Genomic DNA, 21,609 nt, shown 5'->3' with positions numbered 1-21,609 from the left:
TTGCCTGGCTTTCCCTTGGATTGTGCTATTGACTTTCTGGGGATGAACTACAAAGCCATTGCTGAATGTCTATCTGAGTTAATTCAGAATGGATCAATTTTTGATCCCTACCCCTCCAATCACCCCCTAAACTACCTAGTAATGCTGACCTTGAGCACAATGGGCTGTGCCTCACCAAGGAAACCATTGTGCTTCAAATATCATTGCAAACATGCCAATAAGCAACACCAAAAGTTGTGTTATTTAAGAAGTTGGAATCTCCTGGGCTCTGGGGTGTGAATCTGGCCTCTTCTAGTGAGTTTGGTTTACCAGTGGGGAAGGTTGAAAGAGAGTGTGAAGAATGGACAAACGCAATGCCTTCCCCATTGCAGAAATCAATCAATGTAGCTTAGAGTGTGAACGAAATGTAGTGGAGTGGTGGGTCAGGTAATGACTTGCACATTTTGGATCTGGGTTCAAATCTAGCTCAAACAGAAAGGACGAAAGTCCCTCCTGCCTGCTCTGTGCTAAAGCTGTAAGTGAAATGAATTTGGAGCAGTTTCAATCCCGATCTTGCACAGAAAGGCCACAGAATGACTGATGTTAGAAATGGAGAAATTGTTACAAGGGTATGGTAGGAGGATGGGGGAAGAGTGGAGAGAACTTCACGCTATACCTAACTCTGTTATCCTTCACTGGATGCATAAAATGGCACCATTACTGGATGAACACAAAATAAACTTTAAAAATGCTAGCTAAAAATGATTGTATTATTTCCACCCAATTGGCTGTTTAATTTGTTTCAGAGTCTATTGTGTCTTTGCACAATGCCACAAAAATTCCATATTAAAATTCAGATAATATGACTTTAATCATAACCATGCCGCCAGTTTTCCTGCACATGTATTTCATAAATCCCAGAGAAATTCCACTGTGTCTCTCAGTGGCCAAACAGAATTGTTATCACTGCATGTTCCTTGACTGACTACGGATCAGTCAGGCCAGAAGTGATTGGGTCCTTCCTTCACACTGGGAAGTGAGACCTGTTCTTAACAGCTTCCATCTGCACCCCTTGCACAATTGTCTTTGCTCCCCTCACGCCCCCTGCCCCCAGCTCCAGCCCTTGGGTCCTGACCTGGTAGCTTGTTTCTTTAGGAAAACACACTAAGGAAAGTGGCGAGTTTGTACTCCATATGGAATGCTCACATTTGTGAGGTTAGACAATGAGGTTTGGCAAGCTGTTCAACTGTGTAGGCATCACAGCCAAACCCATCCTGTCCTCACTTAACATGTGCTAAAGATTTTAAAATAGTGTTTGGGAGCCAACAATGAGGGATTGTTTCCACTGCTTAGTAAATTCGTACTAAGTGGGTATAAATGCCTGACTATTACTATAAATGTAACCAGGGGATTAGAAGATTTTTATTTCATGGAACCGGCGGTTAGAATATGAGATGTACTGAAACACATAACTATTGAAGTGAGTCAATTAAACACTTAGGAGGAAATTGGATAAATACAGAGAAGGAATATTAAAAGGAACAGGGAAAAGGAGGTTACAGCTGTGCAGTTTGTACTGGCACAGGCATGATGGGCTGAATGGTCACCTGGACTGTAATTTCAATATGTGCTTATTCTACCATGCAGCACTGCAATCAGAACCAGGAACCTTGGCTGATCGTCTTGTCCCCCAACCTGTCCCTAACTCAGGCTCCGAGGCAAACTAACAGACCAGCTGAGTGATCACTGCTCCATTTTTATGATAATATTTACAAGCATTAGCCACATTCTGTTGGCAGCTGTATTATCCACCTCTTAATATCCTGCTTTAGAATTCTGGGGCTATTTTACTGGCCCATTAGCCACCAAAGTTACTGCCATAAAATTAAAACAACTTTTACAGGGCAAATAACTAGGATTAAATCATTAAAGGTCAAACAGAGGATACAGCGCATGCATAGAGTTTCAATGTAATCGTGCAAATTGGTGTGTGATCCAGTATCTTGCTGTTGAGAACATTTAAAATTGTTCCTAACGCACTCTTCTTCTAGCCCCATGAATGATATATTGTTTGTTTGCTTACTTTATTAGGTATTCAGCATGGATCAGTGGTAGCCCTCTTGCCTCAGATTTTGTAAGTTCAAGTCCCACTCAAGCATGAAAATTAGTAGTGAAGGAATGTTGCATTGTTAGAGGTGCCATCTTTCAGATGGGATGTTAAACTGAGGCCCTGTCTCCCCTCTCAGTTGGCTATAAAATATGGTGATATTTTGAAGAAAAGCAGAAGGGTTCTACTCGTGACCTGACCAATATCTACCATCTCAACCAGCATCACTCAAAATTAGGTTGTCATTGTGTTGTAGTTTGCTTGACCTTGCTGTGTGAAAATTGGCCACTACTTCTCCCACGTTACACCAGTGACTACACTTCAAGTACGTAATTGTCTGTGAAGCGCTTTGGGACATCCTGGGGTTGTGAAAGTATTACAAGGTATTTACAGCGTGGAAACAGGCCATTCATCCCACAAGGTCCATGCTGGTAGTTATGCACCACATGAGCCCCCTCCCACCCCTCTTCATCTAACCCCATCAAAGGCAATGTGTAAATATAATTCTGCCTTTATTGATATGGTCAGTACTTTTCTGAATTTTCCTCAGATGAAAATATACATGCGTATAGCATTCCCTCATCTCTGCATCCTTACTGCATTGAAATCAAAGGGTAAAAGTAATTCGGTGCTCCGAGCAAGGGGCTTTGGTTAACAAGAGCATGGGTTGGGCATTTGGTGCCTTAGTGTTGCCGTCCTATCTCCAGCCTGTACTCCATCAAGTGGAGCTTGTTGCACCATCACTGCTGTGAGTGATGGGCAGAGGGGAAACAACGAAAAGCTTTAGACAGAAAGTAAGAAGGGTTTCACTGACTCACTAATTGGAGGGAAAACAAACACTGACGCAAGCCTCGCTTAGCAACCAATTCAACCGAGTGTCAATACGGTGCACTATTTTAGCAACACTCCCTGCTTATTCAGCAACAAAATCAACACTTCACATTTTAAAAAAACTCAGCATAATATGAAAATACTATTTACCCTTTTCATGGCCCTTGAGGGGAGTGGGGCTTTGAACAAGGAAGGATTTGGACATGCTCTGTGCGAGCCCTGTAAACCCACTCTCAGTTCTAAAATGCCGCAAAATGTTATTCCTTTCCTAACACTCCACATTTAAGGCAACAGTATAGAACCAAAGCTTATTGTTTTAATATCAAGCCTTTAGCTCTTTTCCCCTCAAGAATTTCAGGAATTTACATTACTTTCAGTGGATATTAGCTGGCCAGTCTGGGGCCAATTTAGCAGGGTAAAAACTCAATATTAGCTTTCTAGTAAATTAATATTTGGTTCATGTTTCCTTATTTGTATCTACTCCATCTTCATCAGTATACTGCTCTTGGGAGTCAGGCAATTTTCATGTGACAATGAGGAGATATAGAAAATGTCCTGTGATTGGGGTCTAAGTTCCTTATAACAGACAGAATGAGAGTTTTTTAATTATAGTGAGGTATAACAGAGAGTTATAATGTGGTCTGGGTTTAATTGACAACCTTAAATTGTACACAGGGCTATGCTAGGAGCAGAAGCCCCTATTAATACATAATTTTAATCGAAGTCCTTCATTATTACTATGCATTCTGGGATAGCCCTCCTCTATAACATGTTCTGACCTTCTACTGAGAGAAAGGTAAGGGAACGCCAAAAACTGTTGCAGTGCACTCATGACATTGCAATCTCTCACCACAGAAATGCAGCCTTGTAAATGCAATCCTGGCTTTTCTCTCACTGAACGAGGAGGAGCCGGGATAGCCTCATAGTTTATAGGAGTTGACTACAGCAAATAAAATCTTAGTCCTCCTGTTATTGCTCCGGTCCCCTTGGAGATATGATGCTCCGATCCTTCCCAATATAAATCCAGTCACTTGCTTTTGAACACTGCAGTCAGGGGAGGGCTACTTGAACACTCTGGCCTCTGCTACACAGAGTTTCTAGTCAGGACGCCTGGCACATAAACCTGATGCTTCACCACCACACCATGCCTGCTTCTCCCGAATTCCAATCCTACATTAGGTGGCAGACAGCATAAGCACAAATGTGAAGGAAGACATCAGTCCATACAGAGTCTAAAATGGGCAAGAGGCCTTCAAGATAATTCATTATGTTTCTGGTACAGATTAAGTGAATATATAATCTGTTTTCCTCTACAATAAATATACTTAGCAAGAAGGCAAAGTACGGCATTAAGATTAATGTGGATTGAGCCAAACCCAGAACTCCCATTGGGCTGTTCTCATTCCTCTGGCAGTGTCCCATGTATTATTACTGTTATAAAAATATTTTGGGATTGTAACATGGTTAACTTGCAGGCTTTGCTTAAATATGCAACCAGTTGTGGAAAACAGAGAATCAAGAAGACCCTATCACCACAATTTGCAATTTCTGAAGTTTTTCCTCTTCTCATTTTTTTCTCCCCAGTTGACTTTATCTAGATTATGGTTCCAAAGGGAATGGTTGTTGTATAGTACCTTACCCAAGTGGCCACTAGTGTGCCGTTTGGCACTGAATGCTGGAGGACGTCACAGCAAAGCTAACCCGGCATCCATGTGGATTTCCAATAGAATGCAGGACTGGGAATCCTGACTTTTTCTCTTCTGTAATTCAGGAATGCAATGCCAATTGTACAACACATAGTCCTGTCCCGTGCAAAACTACCTTATTAATGTCTTTAGAACAGATGCACACACCTATAGATTTAAAAAAAATAGGAGAAAAGATAGAGTGATCAGGTGACACTAATCTTAGGTTTTAAAGCCTGTAGATTGTAGGAGGAACAAAAGTTTGAGGAGATGAGGGGTTCCATTTTTGAGATAATGGGAAAGAATGAGTTTGAGTAGGGGATTATTTGAGGAGTCTTGATTCAATATGGTGAGGATATAGCCAGGGTGAAGTGAATAGCACAGTGTATTTGCAGTTTAGGAAGAAGACAGCAAAGACAACAATCATATCAATGAAGGAGGAAGAAAAGAGTAGATTCGATTCACTGTATGTGATATCAAGAAACAACTGAGTGTACTGAATATAGCAACATCCTGGCTGTAGTGCCGAAGAACTAGCTGTGTCTCTAGCTAAGCTATTCCAGTACAACTACACCATGGGCATCTACACGACAATGTCAAAAATTGCCCACATATGTTCTGGGATCACAGAGTGTCATTCGTGTTTGGAATTCTCTTCCCCAGCGAGCAGTGCAGGCTGGGTCATTGAAAATATTCAAGGCTTGACTCCTAAAAGGGAGTCAAGGGTTATGGTGGGTAGGCAGGAAAGTAGAAGTACGGCCACAATGAGATCAGCCATGATCTTATTGAATAGCGGAGCAGGCTCGAGGGGCCGAATGGCCTACTCCTGCTCCTATTTCTTATGTTCTTTTTCAGTACTCACGCACACTCATTCTAAATCCCTCTTTCTCTCTCCTACCGTCTAACTCTAACTTGCATGTAAATCCTTCTCCCTCCCTCTAACTTTTTCTCTTTCTCTCTCTCTATCTTTTGCTCTCTCATCCTCTCTCTTTCTCTCTGTAACTAATATTTGGCTTCCCTCCTTCTTACTCTCACTCTCTGACTCATTTATAGGCTCCCCTCCCTTATTCTCTGCCAACTGCAGATCTTTAGTAAACCCACACCCAATTAATTTGCATCTCCCCTCTCTCTAACTCATATATCCATATTCCTCAGCCTTTTTCACATGTAATCCCTTCCTATTTCCTTCTTTTCCGCCTCTTGCGTTCTGTTTAGAATTACCGAAATCATCCAGCTACCTCCCCTACCCCAAGGAACTATGAACAGCTTCCAGGAGTTGCATTGTTACTATTATTTCTTGTAATGAATGACATAGCTTTTTCTTTGTATAAAGTACAGCTGCAGTGTTGGTTCCTCTGATTAGACATTGCGAGAGTTTGTAGAGAGTTGATGTCAGTCATTAGGTTGGCGTGTGCTGGGGTCACTGTGTAGTCTGGAGCTCACAGGCTAATTTACAGTTTACTGCAATGCCAAAATAAATAGTATTTATTCACTTCTTTCAGAAGGTGGTATTGTTTCAATTTCTTTCTTCCATGTACAGTATCTGAGGGAAAGCTCCAAGCTCTGATAGTCAGGAATTTCAGGCATGTTTTGGAGGAGGGAGATTATTGCAATAGACCCATCCATTCATGTACTGTAGAAATGTTGGCTTTTTCCCCCCCAAGTTGATTCCGAGTTCAGAAAAATGAGTGTGGGGAAACAGAACAATTTCTATTACTGGCACAAACTCAGTTCCTGCCTCCCTGTTGTATCATGTGACATTTTTACATTCCTCACATCTTTCTGTGGCATTGCCACTTTAAAGTGAACCAAGTGCTGAATTTAGGGTAGGTTATTTGAGGCGTCTGTTGTGGCTCAGTGGGTAGCACCCTCCATCTCAGATTTTCAAGGTTGTGATGTTAAGTCCCACCTCAGAGACTTGTGCCCATTAATCTAGGCTGACACTCTAGTGCTGTGCTGTCAGAAGTGTCACCTTTCAGACGAGGTATTAAACTGAGGCCTCCATCTCCCTCTCAGGTGGATGTAAATGATTGCATTGTGTTATTTAGAGAAGAGTAGGGGAATTATCCTGGGTGATATTCATCTCTAACCGACAGATAATATTCTCAGTGCTGTTTATTGTTGTGTGCAAATTGTCTGCTGCGTTTCCTACATTACAACAGTGCCTACATTTCAAAAGTACTTCAGTGGCTATAAAGCACTTTGGGATGTCATGAGGTTTGTATGCTATGGGCCCATACCCATTAGAAACTGATTGAGACTATTCAAACTCAATGCACATAAGACCCTTACAGCCAGCATACAGTGAAAGCTTTCACCATATAAGTTTAAATCAGATTTGACATTAGGCCTCAGGATTTGGCTTTGGCAGTGAAATCCTTCCTTGTCAACTAGCATTCAGTGTCTAAAATCACAGGTGAAGAATATCCATTTGGGAGAGGAAACTCATTTTGACATTCAAACTATATATGAGTTAGCACCTTCAGGAGAGGAGTGAAGAAATGTGTGAGTTGAGGGGTGACAGGGGGATTAAACTAGTCTGTAAATGTTTTAATGTTGGTAGTCACTGCAAAAGTACAAATAAAGTTCACACAGTGTATGAGGAAGGGTAAAGCTCCTGGTTTGTTCGAATTATAATGTGCGACACCTCCCCACATGTTAATTGATACACTAGCTCCGTAAACTGAGCCTCTTAAAAAGGTCATAGAGTCATAGAGCCATAGAGTTATACAGCACAGAAACAGGCCCTTCGGCCCATTATGTCTGTGCCGGCCATCAAACACCTAACTATTCGAATTTAATTTTCCAGCACTTGGCTCGTAGCCTTGTATGCTATGGTGTTTCAAGTGCTCATCTAAATACTTCTTAAATGTTGTGAGGGTTCCTGCCTCTACCCCCTCAGGCAGTGCATTCCAGATTCCAAACCACCCTCTGAGTCAAATTTTTTTTCTTCAAATCCCCTCTAAAGCTCCTGCCCTTTAGCTTAAATCTATGCCCCCTGGTTATTGACCCCTCCGCTAAGGGAAAAAGTTTCCTCCTATCTATGCCCCTCATAATTTTGTATACCTCAATCATGTCCCCCCTCAGCCTTCTCTGCTCTAAGGAAAACAACCCTAGCCTTTTCAGTCTCTCTTCATAGCTGAAATGCTCCAGCCCAGGCAACATCCTGGTGAATCTCCTCTGCACCCTCTCCAGTGCAATCACATCCTTCCTATAGTGTGGTGCCCAGAACTGTACACAGTACTCCAGCTATGGCCTAGCTAGCATTTTATACAGCTCCATCATAACCTCCCTGCTGTTATGTTCTATGCCTCGGCTAATAAAGGCAAGTATCCCATATGCATTCCTAACCACCTTATCTACCTGTGCTGCTGCCTTCAGTGATCTATTGACAAGTACACCAAGGTCCCTCTGACCCTCTGTACTTCCTAGGGTCCTACCATCCATTGTAAATTCTCTTGCCTTGTTAGTCCTCCCAAAATGTATCACCTCACACTTCTCAGGATTAAATTGCATTTGCCACTGCTCCGCCCATCTTACCAGCCCATCTATATCTTCCTGTAATCTAAGGCTTTCCTCCTCACTACTCACGACACCACCAATTTTCGTGTCGTCTGCAAGCTTACTGATCATACCTCCTATTCTTTTGGGCCTCCTTATCTCGAGAGACAATGGATACGCGCCTGGAGGTGGTCAGTGGTTTGTGAAGCAGCGCCTGGAGTGGCTATAAAGGCCAATTCTGGAGTGACAGGCTCTTCCACAGGTGCTGCAGAGAAATTTGTATATTCACATCTAAATGATTAATGTACACTACAAACAGCAAGGGTCCCAGCACCGATCCATGTGGTACACCACTGGTCACAGGCTTCCATTCGCAAAAACAACCCTCGACCATCACCCTCTGCCGTCTGCCACCCTCTGCCTCCTGCAGGTCATTTGAGTGTAGAATTTATCACATCACAAAACAGCATATCCTCAGTTTTGTTGATTGTTGCTCCCTTGGCAGCCCAGGGACCATCTTCAGTGTTATTCTGGATTGTGCGGACTTGTTTGTGAAATACTCAAATGTTCATTGTAACCAGCCATGACCTGCATGTACACAGTCAACTGAGCAGTGAAACAATCCAGAGCCCCTTGGCCATTTGCTAAGAGTATCTTGACATTATTGGCTGCTAGACTTACAGCATCACTTTCTGATACTGTTTATGACTGTGTCTATAAAAAGACTTTTTGCAATTTTTTTTCTAATCACGGCTGTAACTGGTCACCATGTGAACTCTGTACAAAACAAGCTGCTGTCCACATTGCACAAAACCCACACAGTCTTCACTGAACTCTTCATGAGAGTACTCAAGGAAGCCAACACCACCTTTAACCCTTAAATGAGCTCTGGGCCACAAAGACAACCTAATGAAAGTCCTTTTTAACCCATTTTCTAAGCCCCGCCATTGGCAGCTGCACCTTCAGTTGTCTAGACCCTATAAGCACTGGAATTTCCTCTCCACCTCTCTCCTTTACGAAGCTGCGTAAAGCTGACCTCTTTGACCAAGCTTTTTGATCATCCCTCCTAATGTCTCCTTCATTGCTCCATCAATTGTTGTCTGATAACACTCCTGTGAAGTGCTTTGGGATGTTTTGATACATTAAAAGCGCTATATAAATGCAAACTGTTGTTGAATGTTTCAGTGGAATGCTCTTCCTTGGCATTTTCCAAATACAGGATCCATTTTATCAATAATATTTGTTCTGAGTTTCTATCTCCACCCCACCGCCCCACCCTCCACCTTGGAAGGTGACCATCTTTCAGGTCCACAAGAGTTGAAAACTCTTTAGTATCTTGCCCAAGTGACTATTCTTTCACATGCCAACCTTGACAGTGTCGTCCTTTGGATGAGATGTTACACCAAGGCTCTGTCTGCCTTCTCAGGTGGATGTAAAAGACCCAATGGCACTGTTTCAAAGAATTGCTGTGAAGATCTCCTGTGCGCCCAGGCCAGCATTTATCCCTCAATCAACGTCAGTAAACAGATTATCTCATCATTATCACATTGCTGTTTGTGGGATCCTGTTCCGCACAAACTGGCTGCCGCATTACAACAGTGATGATACTTTAGAAGTACTTCTTTGGTTGTACAGCTATTTGGGATGTCCTGAGGTAGTGAAAGGTGCTATCTAAATGCAAGTCTATCTTTCTGTAGCCCTCAGAATTGGGAAGCCTGGCTTGTTTTTCTGCCAACTAAGATCAGGTAGCTCAGCTCAGACTGCTGCTTCAAGCTGGTCTGTACAGCTCAGTATTTACATCATTTACTAACCAGACTTTATGGGGAGCTTTTTATTCTGTATCTGAGCCATCTTGATGGTCTGAACCCCTCAGGTGCATTCCAGTCTGTAGCACATTTCCAGAAATTAATTGTGTTCCTATAAATCACCGAAGGGTGGCCAGTATTCTCAGCACACACAATGCTGGTCGATCCGCTACATTTTTCCCTTCTCTCTGAAGCTAGATTTTCCATCCCGACACTGTGATTGGCAGATTGGAACACTGGAGTCACCTTTGGCTCCAAACGAAATCTCAATTGGTTCTTGAAACCAGCAAATTGTTGAATCGGCTCCAGTTCATTCAAACACAACTTGGTAGGGCCAAACTTTCGTTCACTGTGGGGCTACCCAGAATAGCGTGTGCTGAATAACAGGTTAACACACTGCTCAACTCCTCTATCCTATTGCACACACTGATGTTAACATTGGACCATGGCTATCAACATTAGGCAGATCCAAAGTGTGAGGTGTGTTGTTCTACCTGAGCATCCACACCATCAAAGGTGCCAGTAAGGTTAAAAATGCAAGCTACATCCATTACGTGAGCCCCTGGGACAGCCAAGTCTCATTAATATCATCATGTCTCCTCTTTAATGCAGTTTGTTTCTCTTCAACACATTTTCTCTTTCTCTTCCTTTATGTTTTCCTGTTCTTGTTTCATAACGCATCTGGCTATGCTGTTGTTTGAGAGCGAAAGTTGGCAAGTCAAGGATATGGAGGTAAGGCTATCCCAGCATTCATAGTGGTAGTGAAAACTCACTATACCCCATCCGCCAATCACCCCTGTCTTTGCTGATGTATGCTGGCTCTCCATCCTAAAGCTTCTTCAGTCTTGTATCTCCTGCCCCACCACCCTTCAACCTTCTTATTGTGCTCTCTGTTCCCTCCCCCTCTCTCTTTAACCCCACCATCTGTCGTGCGTGTTCAGGCAGCACTCTCTCACTCTCTGGAACTCTTCCCTAAACCACTTTCACCTCCCTTATCTTGAAGAGTCATGATTACTAAAAAAAAAATTGATAATATTAGTCACTGATAGTAGCAACATTGGACACAGGCTGGAGGAGTTTGCAGAGATAGGCTGGGGCGAGTCCATGGAGGAATTCGAAGATGAAGATCAGGATCTTAAAGTCAATGTATTTGGGGAGAAGGTGATAGCCAAATGGAACTTGGTGTAGAACAAAATTAAGGAGGTTGAATTTTCTCTTCCCTCACCTCTCCTAATTCCAATGGAGTCCTCATTTTCTTAAAGAACCTAATACCAGCGCTGGTATTATTCTTTCATGGTATGTGAGCATCGCTGGCAAAGCCAGCATTTGTTGCCCATCCCTAATTACCCTTGAGAAGGTGGTGGTGAGCCCACTAAACAAAATGGCAGCCTTTATTCCTCCGTATTCAACAATAAACTGCACAGTTTTGCTGTAGGTTTAAGAAAGTTCTCCCAATGGCTCAGTTGGTAAGTGCACTGCTCAGTATAGAATTGAACCACACAAGCCAGGGAGGTCCCAGGGATGATCCCTGGTCTGCGTGAGTTAGCTGATCTTAGTTGTGGAAGCAGTAAGGGTGGAACAATTCACCTCAGCATCCCTGGGCTCAGGAAGGAGAGGAAGAAATTAGTCAGAGTTCCTTGTGGGTGGTGAGTGAGCTCAGGATTAGGCTCCTCTGGAATGACTCTCACAGATGACTAGCTAGCCAACACTTACTGTTAGCTACATGAGTGTACCAAAGGTGCAACAGAGTGGTGCCCAGTATGAAGAAGCATCATCGTAACGGGAGAGGAAGAAAACCGGATGATGATAAAAGGCTATTAAATGTCAGCTGATTTGTTGCTGCAACTGGCCATTTAGGAGAGACGTTCAAGGTGCTTTGGCTAACCCTATCTCCTTGCAGCTCAGTCATACACCCCTTTGTACATTGTAAAGGTGAACCATTGGGAGAAAAAACCCAGTGCACCATTTCAGGAAGTAATTTTAAAGAACAGATCATGAGAATCAATTTAGATTCCATCTGTGCTCATTGGCCCAGTGCTTCACTCTGTGGTTAGTGTATGATGTGGGGCTCAACTCCAGAGCTGACCTGGTCTAATTCCAGTGGTGACTGTCTACATCTTATTCTTAAGTAATGTCAATCATTCTTTTTGTAGGCTGCCTATTAATCTTACTGGAATTCCAGACTTATCTAAGGCCACATTGATAGTAAGAACAATTTAACTGCCATTGTCCAGAGAAGTTGGCAAGTGCCGGTTAATATTGAAAAAAAAAATGGGATTTGCAGGCAGAGAAGTATCATAGTCATCATTATACATGTCTGCTTTAGCGTTGCACACTCTTGCTTTGCCCCACCAACTCAATGAATGTGCATTTTGGCTACTTTAAACTGGACATTAAGTGGTCTCCTGCTCTTGAACCTCAGTGTCTCATCCAGCACTTGCACTTATACTTGGATCTATGTTTTTTCAGACATGTCCAATGTGTTCGATGCTCCTGCCAGTTTCTGTGATTTATACTCTCAAAAATCTTTTCAAGTTTATGAAGCCCTTGAGGTTAAGTGAAAGGGAATGCTGTGTACATTTGATTCCAATAACCTTTTTTTTCCACTTTGTCCTGTTTTCTGGAACAGGCTGTGTCTTTTTAAAATAAATTGTAGCAAGAAAAAATAAATCTGGTATAGCAGAATGCTTTGTAATATGGATCCCTTTCCCTTTACGGCTACTCTGAAGAACTTAAGGTGGACAGGGGTGTGCAGGTGGTGGTGGGGTGGGGTGGGGGGTGTTGGTGGTGGGGGGGAGGTGAAATAACTGGGAACTTAAGAACACATTTGTTTCTCTCAATCCTGATGGTTGCCCTGACATGGCGAGCATGTGCTTCAAAAATAGAATTGCAAAGGGAAGTGTAAGCGATGAAATATGGTAGGATTAGCCATTGAACAAGCTCGACTGAGCAACTGGTCGATTTGTTGTGTTTGGCCAGCACATTAATTGCGTATCTGTATGTTTGGGAAGGCTGGGACTTCCCCAAGCAACCAAAAGACTTGCTACAAAGAAACGCAGGGCCCGGAGTTTCCTCTGCGTTTTGTCCCCAGACAGGCATAGAATCTGGGTGCAAGCCAATTTTGTGGTTTTAAAGATTACAGAATTTTGGGCGTTGGTGAGTTATACATGTATTTCCAATGCACCCAAGTCTCCTTGCTCTTTTACATCCATCCTTCAAACCCTCCATCCCAACAAATCTCAGACCACAAAACTGCCACGCCACTCCAACTCCCGAATGCCTGTATACTCCAATTGCCCTTGTTTGGCTCTCTCAACATTACAACCAGATTTTCAGGCACAGCAGAAAACATTTTTCTGGTCTCAAGATTGCAATTGCAATTGTTCAAGCATTTTGTAAAAGAAGTATCCTCAAAACCTGCTCTGTATTATCTTTGAATGCATTTATGGCAAGGTATAAGTCATATGTAAAAACTGAAAAGCTTCCCCAATGGCTGGGTCTTAAACATGCTGAATATTTGCAAGAATGGCAGTTAAATGAGTTGAAACTTCAAATTTTTTAAATATACTGGTATGGGTTCAATTGTTTCCTTGGGCCCCAATGGTTTATCTGATTTATGCCCATTTTAAGTTTAGGTGCATTCTAATGAGATTGAGTGGGGGGGTGGTGGGGGGGGGTAACTTGAGCGTAACCAGATGTTGGCAAGATGGCTGCAGTTTTGGGTGCAAGTTCTGGGTTGTGCTCAATAGGGAAACTCCAGGCCCTGAGTCTCTTACTTCAGATTGGCCCTCTGATTGGCCGGCAGCTCTTGGAGGCTGGATTTACATCAACCACCCCCAAGCCAGGAACAACAGCCAATTAAAGGCCTGAGCCACTCAAAGTTGCGACGTGGCTTTTAGGCCCGACAGAGGTGGGCTCAGCCCCCGGCTTTCCAGCCAGTGGGTGGAGCCACTGGCTCAGCATTGAATTCCAGCCCTTATGTGCAAATTGGCTGTTACATTAACCTTGCAATATTTAGTAAAGTGCTTCACCTCTGCAAACACACAGCCCCACCCCCTGCTGCCCTTCCCCGATGATCTACCAACTGCTGTACAGTAATATAAAAGCAAAATACTGCAGATGCTGGAAATCTGAAATAAAAACAAGAAATGCTGGAAATACTCAGCAGGTCTGGCAGCATCTGTGGAGAGCGAAGCAGAGTTAACGTCTCAGATCAGTGACCCTTCTTCAGAACTCACTGCTTTACAGTGTGTCTCAGTCAGAGAGGAGATTAGGGCGCCAGACATTACTTTTTCTCCTCGCTTTTTCTGGCATTTACATTTTCCCTGTTCCATACCTTTGCAAATGGCACTTGGGATTGGCTAACCAATTTGGTAGTAAAGTTTCTCAGGTCACTGGCTGACTGATGGAGCGAATGACAAGATGTCGGCACTGGTACAAAGGGCAGTGTTCTTCTGAGGTTGGGGCTGGAGCTTATCGTTGGGTCAGAGCAGAGGGCTCGAGAGGGAAGTGAGACGTCACAGCGGAGCTGGAGGCCTGGCACCCGGCCGGGGCAGGGCAGACCCTCGCTTCATCGATACCCACCTGGATCTAATGCTGGAGGCTGTGAGGTAGAGGAGGGAGATCCTCTTCCCAGAGGGTGGCAGGAGGAGGCCACCCTATCCTGCAACAAAGGCACCTCTTTTTCAGAGGGCTTTTCCATCTGAATTGTGTTGTCCCTGGATTGGGGGGTGGTTGATGTAAACACTAAGGGCTGAATTTTTGCCACGGAAGAGGGGAACAGGAGCCGGGTCTGATTTTGGGTTGGAAACTGACTAAAGTTCAGATTTTCACGTGGGGAAACCCTTTATTTGCATGAAGTCGGGTTCCCAGTCCACTTAGGACCAGTGGGGGCGGAAATGGAGGTGGATCAGATGAAGTGCGACTGATTTAGACTCCCCATGACAGCCATCACCAAGGTTGCTGGTTGTCCTAAAAAAGAGATCTGCGGTTTGTGCCAAAACCTTCCACTGTTCGAGAGGGAAGTGAGATGTCACAGCAGAGCTGGAGACCTGGCACCCGGCTGGGGCAGGGCAGACCCTCGCTTCATCGATGCCGACCGGGATCTAATGCTGGAGGCTGTAAGGTAGAGGAGGGAGGTCCTCTTCCCAGAGGGTGGCAGGAGAAGGCCACCCTATCCTGCAACAAAGGCACTTCTTTTTCAGCTTCACCTCCCTCTGCCTCCAATTCCTCCTCCTCTCTTACCTCCTGCTCCTGTTCCTCCGCCAATGAGCTGTCTTTTTCCAGGGTCTCACCGTCCTCAAGATTCACACCTCTCTGGAGGGCCATGTCATGGAGCACGCAGCAGACCACCACAATGACCAAGACCCTTACAGAAGATTATTGGTGGGCACCACCCAACTAGTCTAGGCTCTGGAATTGCATCTTCAGAACCTTATAGCCTGCTCAGTGGTTGTCATTGAGCAGCTGGCATTGGTTGCATCACCTCTGCAACTCTGTCTGGGGTTCCCATACAGAGGTCAGTAACCATCTCTTCAAGGGATTTCCCTTGTCCCCTAAGATCCATCCATGTGTTTCGGGGTTGGAGTGAAGATCTGAGGCACCCTGGACTAGCAGAGGATGAAGGAGTCATGGCATTTACCAGGAAAGTGAGCACACACATGGACAAAGCTCCTGTTGTTTTTGCAGACCAGTTGGATGTTGTGGAAGTGGAGGTCCTTCCTAGTGATGGATCTCACTGGCTGGTCACTGGGTGCTTTAAGGCCACATGGGAGCAATTGATGATGCCTGCATCTGGGGGAATCCAGAAATGGAAGCAAAACCCAATACCCTCTGACCCTGCGAGGCTGTGTCTGTTATTAAATGAATGTACTGTGCAGCTCTGACAAAGAGAGCATCAGTGACCAGCGAGATGCAGTGATGTGTAGCCATTTTTGAGATGCCACAATGGTTCGCAGCTGATCCTTGGAAGGAGCCAGAAGCAAAGAATTTCAAGGCCACAGTGACTTTGACAACTGCTGGCAGGACACAGCGACCAGTGCTGTGAAGTGTGAGGTCTTCGGCGACGAGAGCACAGATCTATGTGAACACTGGCGTGGATAGTCACAGTCTCCTGTAGCAATGGGTCTTGGTCATCTCCAGGTAGCTCCGTCTTTGGCAGTTGATCTTGTGTTGAGCGTTTGGCCTCCATTGCCTTCCTATCCTGCTTTCCTCTCCCATGTCTTCCTGATGCCTGTGATTCTGCCCTTTCTGCAAAGGTTGCTGTTCCTCATGGCCACTAGGCCCAAAATCTAATAGTTCCCCCATTGCCAGCAGAAGCCTTCCTTTTGGGCAGGTGGCCTCCCAATTGTTCTTGGCAGCCTTGCCCTTTGTTCTTCTGCCCTGTGATGCCAGGGGGAGTCAACCCCATTCAAAGCCCAGGTTCTGAATGCCTAATCTCCCTGCCACCTGTGCAGCACCAGGGGCACCCCTTACCAAGTGCCCAGTCCCCCTTTGCCCCGCTGACCTTCTTATGGGGCAGGGTGATGCCCTAGGTTCAAGGCCGGCAGGTCTGCAAATGAAACCTGACCTGAGCCCAACGGAACCGCATCCGACCCCGAGCCTGACCTGACCCGAGTCCTTCCATTTTTTCCTGCGCCTGACCTGACCCGACCATCAGTTAACCTACCTTCCGTTTTTCATTTTGTTGCTTATCTGCACAAGCTTAAAATAACTGTAACAAAATCACCTTTCAAGCCCAAAAAGTAAATTAACATTGGAGCCACTTACCTGAGGTGGTGATAGAGCGTGTCCAACCCGGCCCGAGCCCGAATGTCGGATCCGGAAGTGCGACCCGACCCGACCCGAACCCGAACCCGACACATGTCGTCGGGTCCCCTCGGGGTAGCCGTCCTTTACCCTTGGGCAGCCATGACTGGCTCCCCACTGTGTATCTGCCTCCCCTCAGCTGTTCAGAAACCGACAGCTTCTAAAACCTGTGCGTCCCTTTAAATATTTCACGCTCCCCCTTCAACAAGCTCTTTACGAACTTTTTAATGTTTAATTGAGCTCAATGGGGAGGTGAGTGGGACTTCTGGCCTGCCCTTCCGTCTCCATCCTGATATTTATTATTGGTGCCAGGATTGGTACTTTGAAATTGGCACACGGCCCGGCATCGGTATTTTCGGGGGCCCTCCCGCCTCCATTCCCACCTTTTCCCTGGTGCTTTTGCTGTGTTAGAAATAAAACAGCAACTTGCATTTATATAGCGCCTTTAACACAGTAAAATGCCCCAAGGCGCTTCACGGGAGCTTTATCGGACAAAATCTTAACAAAAAGATGAGTGAGAACTGTCAGGATTTTTGCTGAAATATCAATTATTAACCCTGAATCCTTTATTTCATAAAACAAAAGCAAAATACTATGGATGCTGGAAATCTGAAACAAAAATAAAAAATGCTAGAAACACTCAACAGGTCAGGCAGCATTTGTGGAGATGCCTTGCACCATCATCCCTTTTGTCATTTAAGCACTCCTGCCCTCCACCCCATCATAAACCTTGACTTGTTTTTCTTCGCTCCCCGCTCCCTTTTAACTGGCTCTATCCTTGCTCAAAAACTGTTAAATCTCTAATTCGTCCAGTTCTGATGAAAAGTAATTGACCTGAACTCTGTTTTTCTCTCTCCACAGATGCTGCTTGACCTGCTGATTGTTTCCAGCATTGTCTGTTTTTATTCCTTTATTTGATATGCAGTTTTACTAATGATCCCACAATCCACAGGTGCCTCACGCGTGACCTTGCGACCTCCTGCCCTTCAACCTTATGCACGGACTGCTCTCGTGACTCTCGCGTACTTCTTTTTGCTCTTCCTTAGGTTCCAGTGAGGGAAAGGAAGCATGTCAAAGCTTTGGCAATTTTCACAAGTCAGACGGGGCTGCTGGGAAGGCAGAGAAGGGAAAAATAAAACACTGTTGCCATTCTGCGATTTGCTACAGCCCATCTGATGGACACGAATTACTGCTTTCAACCATATTTCCGCTCCAGCCACAATCCGACGTCTCAGGAACGTGGCTCGCTATTGAAAATATCAACGCGAGGATTTGTCCAATGTCGACAGCTCTGCCAGATCCGACATATAAGTGCAGTGACAGACCTGAGCAGCGACAGACAGACGGGAGCAACTCAGTAATGAATCAGAGCAGGCTCCACTATTTTTTTTAAAAAGAAAAATCCTTGAGTGTTCACTGAACACAACAGCAGGAAACAGTGAGACATAAACGTGGCTGCCCCACTTCCTGTTGCACTCTCTCTCTTTCCGTTGTAGTCTAACATCAGCTGCAGCATATTTCTCAAATTAACAGTTCGCTCGCGTTCCTGCTCCCTGCCATCGACCGGTGCTGAAATGTTTATAAATTTTATAGACTGATGTATGAACCTATTGGGAAATAATTTTCTGTACTAAATCACTTCTGTGGGTAAAGGTTTTATTGTTTGGCTGTCGAGGTGTAAATATGGTAATAGGCCTTGTCATTCACCTCATTTTTTCCCCAGGTTGACAGCTCTGTGTGAGCCACTGCAGTCAGATGTGGAAACCACGTCACTTCACAATCCAAAAGCTACCAATGTCATTTGGGCAGTTCCAAGTGACTTCCTCCCATCGATTAATTTTGAATTTCAGTCACCGTCTTTGACTTGACCTGGAGTCAGGGGAGGAATAGGAGGACTGGCTTTGAACTTTATTCTCTGTTTGTTCAGTTAACCCCTTGGGCAAAGTCCTGAGATGTTTTCTTACTTCCCAGTTTCTCTCCTTCGCTCTTTCAAACATTGACTCTTTGCTTGGCCCACCAGTACCTCACCTAACTGGCCATTCTTCACGTAGGAGCTTTGGTGGAGTCAACTGTGGCTCAGTCGTACTCTCATCTCTGGGGCAGAAGGTTGTCAGTTCACATCCCACTGCAGAGAGTTGAGTACAAAACCTAGGCTGACACTCTAGCGCAATCCTGAGGGAGTGCTGCATTGTTGGAGGTGCTGACTTCCAGTTGTTAAATCATGGATGCATTGTTTCGAAGAAGAGCAGGGCAGTTCTCCCCTCTGTCCTGGTCAGTATGTATTATTCAATCAACATCACTAAAAGAAAATTGTTTTGTCATTATCTCACTGCTGTTTGTGGGACCTTGCTGTGTGCAAATTGGCTGCCGTGTTTCCTACAAGTGATTGCACTCCAAAAGTATTTTATTGGCTGCAAAGCACTTTGGAACAGCCTGAGGTCGTGAAAGGTGCTGTATAAATGCATTCCTTTTACTGTCCCTTTTCTACCTTCTTCTCTTTAGACAATGTTGGCAAGCTGCAGGACATCTGGACACAGATACATATACATGTTTGTTTTCTATCTTGGGTCTCTAGATAGAAGCCTGCCTGGCCTTCCTTTCTTTACCCAATGCTTTGAGGCCGACAGCATCTCAACTGCTACCCCAGCTGAGAAAAGCTAACTCGGTACAGTCTATATGTTAAACCCAACGCCCTCTGGTTTGCATGATTCAATTACACAACTTTCATCTTTCTAAGTGCTCTCCTGGCAAGCCTCCTGTCTTCCACCCTCCATAAACTGAAAACTCATCCAAAAGTCTGCTGCCAATATCATAACTTGCACCAAGTCCCATTCATCACCCCTGTGTTCGCTGACCTACATTGGCTTCTGGTCCGACAACGCCTCGATTTTAAAATATTACATCCTCCAATTCAACTTCCTTCAGGGCTTTGCCGCTCCCTATTGATGTAAGTTCCTCCAGCCATACAAGCCTCCGAGAACCCTATGTTCCTCCAGCTCTGGCCTGTTGTCCATCCTCTCCCTTCCTTCACACCATCATTGATGAGCTGTCTAAGTACTGAGCTCCAGAAATCCCTCCCTAAAGCTCTCCTCCTTTCAGACCTTTCTTAAATCCTTAAATCCTCCATCTTTGACCAAGCTTTTTCTACCCTGTTCTAATGTCTCCTTCTTTGGCTTGGTGTCAATTTTTGACTCCGTTTCTGTGAAGTGACTTGGGAGGCTTTACTACATTATTGGTGCTATATAAATGTTGTAAATAGAGGCCTCCTTTTATGCAATAACAACTATTGGCTACAAGATCACTAATAAGAATCTAATTTTGCATAATATACTGGGAATTAAATTCATTGAGAAATTCAGATGCTTTGTATATAGAATAAGGCAAACCTGGGAGTGAGATCCAGACTAGAGTTGAATTGAGGGGAGCAGATGGTTTTCATGTAGAGTGATGGGCACCCAGGAATGTGTTACAGGCTGGAATCTAAATGGGAATTCAGTTTATACAAAGAATAATTGCAACTTGAGCGTGAGTTGCAGACCAGAAGCAAATTGAAGGGTTCAGAGGGTTTCTATGTAGCATCAGTGGAACTCAGGTGTGAGTTGCAATTTGAAATCTAATCAAGGTGCAAGGGGGCGTTGGATGCCTTTTAAAAAAACAAAAAATGTAAACAAAATAATCTTTTAATACAAAAATCTGCAAATGCAGGAAATTTGAAACAAAAACAGAAAATGCTGGAATCACAGGAAACAAGTCAGTCAGCATCTTTAGGGAGAGTAGAGAGCCAACACTTTGAGTGCGGATCCTCCTCTGAGCTTGAAAAATACGAGGCATGAAAGCATATTAATACAATCAATAACAGGGTGATGGGAAATATGTTTTACAAAAAAACACACAAATGCAGCGTGAATAAAGTCAGTACAAGCTTCAGGAATGATATCTCATCTGTCTCCAGATACCCTGCAACCTGCTGGTCTCAAGACCGACTTCATTAACATTAGACTTCAGCTATATTCTTTTTAAACCTGTTTTAATCTCATTTTTCCCATTTACCTCAGGCCTCCTACTTGCTTAGATATTCCCATGTCCTTTCTTTACGAATATATGAATATATGAAATGCTCCGTACAGTTATGTTCTAACTAAGCATTGTGATTCCCAAAGCTTCCCCACCCACCAGCAGTCAAAAACCTTCCGAAATTCTGGGAAATTCCTCTCGGACCCAAGAGAGTAATCAAAAGCCATTCCGGGAGGTCACACTGTCCAGGAGGCACATTGCCCAACATCCCACCTATCTTTTCCATGCAGTGATTTCAGTTTCAGCCAGAAACTCACCCAACCTCCTTCTGAAAACCCGGAGTGAATCCTCATGCACTGCACGAGCCGACGACTTGTTCCCGAGGTCGATGTTCCCTCTGCAAAATGAGAAACATTCTGACCTCTGACCTAGCTCTCTCCTTGCACAACTTTTCCATTTCTTTCATGTCCTAATGCTTTTGCTGATGAACTGCAACGTCGGTCCATTGATGTTTCCTCTTTATATTTGTTTGATTTCACATCTATTTCAATTCTTGATTTTCTAGCCTGGTGACTAAAGTTTTAAACTAACAGAAATTGGGGCTGTTTGACATGGGGGTTAAATTCCCCTTGTTTTAGGGAACTTATATTGAGCAAATAAGTTAATCATTACTTTCAAATAACGTACACTTAAATGTGTCAACTGGTACAAGGGGAATTTTAACCCTGTGGTTGCCTTCACTTGGGTTCAGAACAGCATATCAGTTGAAAAATAGCTCAGTTTCCCCAGAAGAAAATACAAAGCGTAGGAGAATGGGATTTTTGTTTTGAAGCTAAAAGCACTTACTCTGGGAGCTGTAATGAGGATAGGGATTTCAACA

At 44.2% G+C, this 21,609-nt stretch overlaps 1 long non-coding RNA gene across 1 annotated transcript in view; it reads right to left on the bottom strand.

The window, feature by feature from the left end:
- The window catches only part of LOC137352231 (uncharacterized), a 69,126-nt gene extending 47,754 nt beyond the window's left edge, over positions 1-21,372 (bottom strand). The window contains exon 1 of the long non-coding RNA XR_010969653.1: positions 21,047-21,372. This is a non-coding gene — a long non-coding RNA (uncharacterized lncRNA). The remainder of the gene's footprint in view (positions 1-21,046) is intronic.
- Positions 21,373-21,609: the final 237 nt, after the last annotated feature.

Source organism: Heterodontus francisci, chromosome 37 (assembly GCF_036365525.1).
Source record: "Heterodontus francisci isolate sHetFra1 chromosome 37, sHetFra1.hap1, whole genome shotgun sequence".
NCBI lineage: Eukaryota > Metazoa > Chordata > Chondrichthyes > Heterodontiformes > Heterodontidae > Heterodontus > Heterodontus francisci.
The sequence above is the reverse complement of the archived record's forward strand: the minus strand, read 5'-3'. Positions and strand labels throughout refer to the sequence as shown.